This window comes from Moschus berezovskii, chromosome 15 (genome assembly GCF_049115385.1).
Source record: "Moschus berezovskii isolate FMDL1 chromosome 15, NW_MosBer_1.0, whole genome shotgun sequence".
NCBI classification, from domain to species: Eukaryota; Metazoa; Chordata; class Mammalia; order Artiodactyla; family Moschidae; genus Moschus; species Moschus berezovskii.
This window is the reverse complement of record NC_142474.1, coordinates 72,243,289-72,249,101: the sequence shown is the minus strand read 5'-3', so window position 1 is coordinate 72,249,101 and position 5,813 is coordinate 72,243,289. Positions and strand designations below refer to the sequence as shown.

At 42.4% G+C, this 5,813-nt stretch overlaps 1 long non-coding RNA gene across 1 annotated transcript; it reads right to left on the bottom strand.

Annotated features, from left to right (window-relative positions):
* Nucleotides 1–328: 328 nt before the first annotated feature.
* On the bottom strand, nt 329–5,454 carry LOC148775469 (uncharacterized). The gene is made up of 3 exons (XR_016039243.1): nt 5,210–5,454; nt 3,514–3,580; nt 329–824 (listed from the first exon to the last, which is right to left on the bottom strand). It is a non-coding gene; the product is annotated as an uncharacterized LOC148775469 (long non-coding RNA).
* Between the last annotated feature and the right edge of the window lie 359 nt (nt 5,455–5,813).

Here is a 5,813-nt window from a genome sequence, read left to right as displayed (position 1 = left end):
ATTGGAGTACATGTGTCTCTTTCAATTCTGGCTTCCTCGGTGTGTATGCCCAGGAGTGCGATTGCTGGATCATATGGCAGCTCTATTTCCAGTTTTTTGAGGAATCTCCACACTGTTCTCCATAGTGGCTGTACTAGTTTGCATTCCCACCAACAGTGTAAGAGGGTTCCCTTCTCCCCACACCCTCTCCAGCATTTATTGCATGTAGACTTTTGGATAGCAGCCATTCTGACTGGTGTGAAATGGTATCTCTTTGTGGTTTTGATTTGCATTTCTCTGATAATGAGTGATGTTGAGCATCTTTTCATGTGTTTGTTAGCCATCTGTATGTCTTCTTTGGAGAAATGTCTGTTTAGTTCTTTGGCCCATTTTTTGATTGGGTCGTTTATTTTTCTGGAATTGAGCTTCAGGAGTTGCTTATATATTTTTGAGATTAATTCTTTGTCAGTTGCTTCATTTGTTATTTCTTTTTGTAGTCTTGATTTGTATTTCTCTAGTAATTAGTGATCTTGAGCATCTTTTCATGTGCTGTTTGGCAACAAAGATTTTTTTGAATTCTCACCACATGCTAAGGTCTTCTGAATCCTGTTTGCTGGCACCTGGAAAGCCCTCTGCCCAAGTGCTTGACTTTGGGAAAGGCTGTGATTTAATTGTGAGAACCCTCGGTTTCCTTCAGCAGATTCTGGAGCTGATTTGAGTAATTCAAGCCTAAGGGCCTGATACTGCCCTCTGAGAAGGATCGAGAGTAACCACAGTGACGGGACTGGCTGCATTTGCTCAGTATCTCCCGTCGGCAGGGCTCCCAGGTGCTGTGCAATCTTGAGCTGATAGATGGGGGATAACAGTAATTAGAATCTTCAAAGCACTTGGCAAACATTCATTAGCAGCTCTCATGGAGAAACACAGAAGAGAAATAAATGACAGGATCATCCCATTTTGCAGACACGGGAAATCAAGGCAGAAAATGAGATGCTTTGCCTAACTCCATGTTCTGAGGACCATTTAAAATAGAGGTGGCTTATAGAAAAGAATGAAATAACGCTGTTTGCAGCAACATGGGAGGACCTAGAGATGATCATACTGAGTGAAGTAAGTCAGGCAGAGAAAGACAAACATCATGTGATATCATTTATATGTGGAATCTAAAATATGATACATATGAACTTATTTACAAAACAGAGACAGACTCACAGACAGAAAACAAACTCATGGTTACCAAAGGGGAAATGTGGTCAGGGAGAGGGATAAATTAGGAATTTCGGGTTAACGTACAGACACCGTGTGCATGCGTGCTCAGTTGCTTCAGTCGTGTCCGACTCTGCGACCCCATGGACTGGAGCTTGTCAGGCTCTTCTGTCCATGGGATTCTCCGGGCAAGAATACTGGAGTGGGCTGCCATTTCGTCCCCCAATATACCCACTATTAAATATAAAATAGAAAATCAACAAGGTCCTATTATATAGCACAGGGAACTCTACTCAGTATTCTGTAATAAACTAAATTGGAAAAGAATCTGAAAAAGAATGGATATATTTATATGTGAATCATTTTGCTATACGCCTAAAACTAACACATTATAAAGCAATTATGCATGCATGTGGGCTAAGTCGCTTCAGTCATGTCCGACTCTTTGCGACCCAATGGACTGTAGCCCGCCAGGCTCCTCTGTCCATGGGATTCTCCAGGCAAGAATACTGGAGTGGGTTGCCATGCCCTCCTCCAGGGGATTTTTCCAAGCCAGGGGTAGAACCTGCATCTCTTGCATCTCCTACACAGGCAGGCAGATTCTTTACCACTGTTTAGAAGCCTCAGGTGGCTGCTAAACATCCTAGAGGACAGCCCCCACCACCCTACCACATATACACCAAGAACTATCTGGCCCCAAATGTTAGGGATACAGAGGTTGAGAAACCCTGAGAGACAATGAAAACTTGTGACTTTCTGGGGACTTGTCGAATGTATGAGAAAGTAAGCCACCTCTATTTTATTTTTTTTCTCTTTTTGACTATTTAAGTTGATTAATTTATTTTCGCCTCTTAAAATATTAGTTGCCTGAAACTAAGATGACTAATGACGATGATTACAGGTATTTCTGTTTCAGTCATGTTGTTTATAAAAATAACATTAGCACTTAAATATTAGGCATGCAGAAAAACTTTCCTTATAAAACTGATTCAGGTTTAAACTGGTAACCTCTGTAATAGCTGGAATTATTTTTTAAGTTTAATTTTTATCTTATATTGGAGTATAGTTGATTTATGGGCTTCCCTGATGGCTGAGCAGTAAAGAATCTCATTGTCATGTAGGAGCCACAGGAGAGTCCATGGGGTCGCAAAGAGTGGAACATGGCTGAGCACACACAAACACACGTGAACAGCAAACTGAACCTCTACCCACTGGATGCTAGCAGCATCTTCCACTCCCAGACATGGGCAAGTATCCCCCCTGGGGTGAGGGGCAAAATCGCTCCAGTTGTGAACTATATATACCTTTATACCAAATATGTGAAATGGACATTCTGTGTGACAAGACTGCTTATGCTTATTATAATCTTCTGAGCATTGGCTCATGCTGCACAAGTAACTGTATCACTTTTACGGGGAGCTCACTTCCTCAGTGATGTTCAAACACACAAGATGGATGGGAGAACGTTTGCAACTGAAAAGTGTGCAGAGTCTCCAGTGTCGTACTTAGATTTAGGACTGCCAGGCCTGCTTCACTTAGTATGCTAATCTCTAGATGGTCCTCACACACCCTCCTGTTCCCTATTGGAAAGCAGCGCTGTGATGCTGGACAGATGAGATGTCCATCTCATGAGATGTACAGATGAGATGTGTCAGAAATCTTTGGCTTCGGGCATCTCTCAAACCAACACCGCGGCTGATTTGGCAACATGTTATTCCAAGAAGGCTGAGCCTCCTGGAGGGTCAGAAGCATCTTTACTCCCTTCATCCTGAATAGGACCTGTATCCAAAACCCATCTTACCATACCCTGGTCCAGAAATAAGCTAACTGGGCTTGTCTAGGGCTCACCTGGGACACGAGCCACAGTGCACCATGAGGTGAGAGGCAGAAGTGTGTGGCTGTGATCACACATGGGCTGGGAGGGCTATTTAGCTTTCAGATGGGAGAGTTAACAGAGAGGCTGTTAACACAGCACTTGTTGCTGGCGAGCCCTGCAGCTGGGCGTGTAAATCGACCAACTTTGTACTTAACACAAAGTGGCATTTTCTAGATGAACATCTGTCTGTGGGTGCAGGGCAGCTTTGAGAAGCAGGGGGGCTTTCCGATGAGATCAGGAAGGACAAGAGTCTTCCCCAGGAGGGGGGCCTGGGGGACTCTTTCTACCCAGGTGTTTTTCCCTCCTCTTTCTCTGCTGTCAGGTCTAGACTAAACCTGCTCAGAAGGCCCCATTACTCAGTTCAAGGTGAATTCCTGTGAAGAACTGGTTTATGTGGTGTGCTCTGGGGTCAGGCGTTTCTGCATCTTGACCGTGGGGGTAGTGTTACTCACCGAAAGGAAAGGCAGATACGCCCTAGTCATCTCTTTTCCTCTGTTGCAGAGAAGAAGTCAGAGGACTCTGAAACAAGAAACACAAGATGTTATGTCGTCCTGATGGACAACTGGGCTTGGAGAGAGAATGGGGGTGCAGAGTGAGAGGGACCAGATTTCTCAGCATAAAAGGATTCCTGCAAGTAAAAGAGATATCTCATCTGACTTCTGAAATGCCAAGCGGACGTATCACACATTTCTAGTATGCAGCATATTTAATTTTGCCAGTGAAATAAGACAGGAATCACACGGTAAAAGATACAGGGTTATGAAGATGTAATTGACATGCAATAAATGGTTCATCTTTAAAGTATACAGTTTGATATGATTTGCCATATGTGTACACCCATGAACCATCAGTGAAAAGAGTGAAACTTACCAGCCTCTCCAAATTTTCCTGTGTCCCTTTGTAATTCTCTCTCCTTCCACGCTTGTCCTCAGGTAACCAGTGATCTGCTTTCTGATACTATAGACTGGTTTGCAAATATTTCATGTTTTTGTCTGGCTCTTTTCATTCAGCATAATGATTTTCAGATTCATCTGTGTGGATGTATCAATCGTCCACTTCATTTTAAGGCTGAGTGGTGTCCCATTCTTTTGGATATACCACAATTTGTTTATCCTTTTTCTGCTGATTCGCTATTTGAGTTATTTCCAGTTTTAGCTATTATAAATAAAAAGTTACTATGAATGTACAAGTCTTTGTGTGGATCTATATGCTTTCATCGGGGCAAATATTTTTAATTTGGCTAAAGATCTAGGGGTGGAATAGATAGAGCAAAATAAAGGTATGGGTTTAACTTGTAAGAAACTGCTGAATTATTTTCCATGATGATTGCACCATCTTTTAGATAAGGGCTGTTAAAAGCAACGAGGTCCTTAGCCAAACTTCCAGCTTGCTTCTACTTTAGGCATGCATGTATACTCAGTCATGTCCAACTCTTTGTGACCCCAAGGACTGTAGCCCACCAGGCTCCTTCATCCAAGGAATTTTCCAGGCAAGAATACTGGAGTGGGTTGCCATTTCCTACTCCAGGGGACCTTCCCAACCCAGGGATTGAACCCCCATCTCCTGTGTCTACTGCACTGGCAGGTGGGTTCTTTACTACTGAGCTACTTGGGAAGCCCTCTCCTTTTGGAGGGAACACATTTCTTCTTACTTACTTCTGCAAGAAGGAATGGTCAGGCTAATTAGCAAATATCTGCCAAACTTCTTTTGAGTGAAACATCACTCCTAAAGAGGCAGATTTGAAAAAACAAACAAACAAACAAACAAACTCAAGTGATTTGACAATCATTTCCTTATTTGAGACTTGGAAGTTGACTTAATTGGATTATTCAGGCCCTGGTTCATATACTGGTTAAATCCCCTGACTTCACATGGAGCATTAGAACTTGAGGGGAAAAAATAGGCAAGTTGTAAGGAAAATAGCAGCAACTTTTCCCAAATGACACAAGTATGATTCTCTTCACATGCCCAAGTGAGCAGATAATTGCAAAATCTTTATTTGTCTTTGTTTGGGGGTGCATCAGGCCTAAAAGTAAAATGATGCAATGCTATTGTCTGGGTCTCATTGGTTTCTAGTAATGTTTGACTAAAACACAGTATCTTAGAAGGTGAACAAGGATTGGGTCTGGATGCAAAACACAGACTCACCGCTCTCTAATCAGCAACAGATGTAGGAGAGATTCCTGGTGACACACGGACCAGGCAAGATCATTTTGGATGAGTGGGTGAGGCTGGAGTGGACCCAGGGCTTCACAAGCAGGAATGGAGAATGAGTCTTCCTCCTTCTTTTTATGAATAAAGACAAGGTTGGGGATCCAGGTCTGGCTGCGTTTTTCAAGGAAAGAAGAAATAGAATTCTGCCAAACCCGAACCAACACTTTGGCTTAGTTCTTGGTTCTGCATGGCACAGGAACCAGATTTTAGATAAAGAAGAGACGTTTCTGTTACCTTGCTGGGCAGGAAATGGGGTTTTGGTCCTGGGATTCCTTTTCTGAGTGTGTGGGCGTCACCGTTTCCTGTTTCTTTTTTCTCTTTTCTTTTTTTCTTTAAGCTTTTGCATTTAAGAAAATATATTTAATGCCCTGAATTTTTTGTTTGTTTCGGTAAATTCTCATAGATAAATCAAAATTAGGATTATTTTTATTAGATCTCGGAAAGACCATTTCAATCTGCTCTTTGATTAGCCTGTCAAGTATATGATGTGAAATGCTTTTTCCTTGGAGGAGATTAAACTATCAGGCTGTTCAGGTCA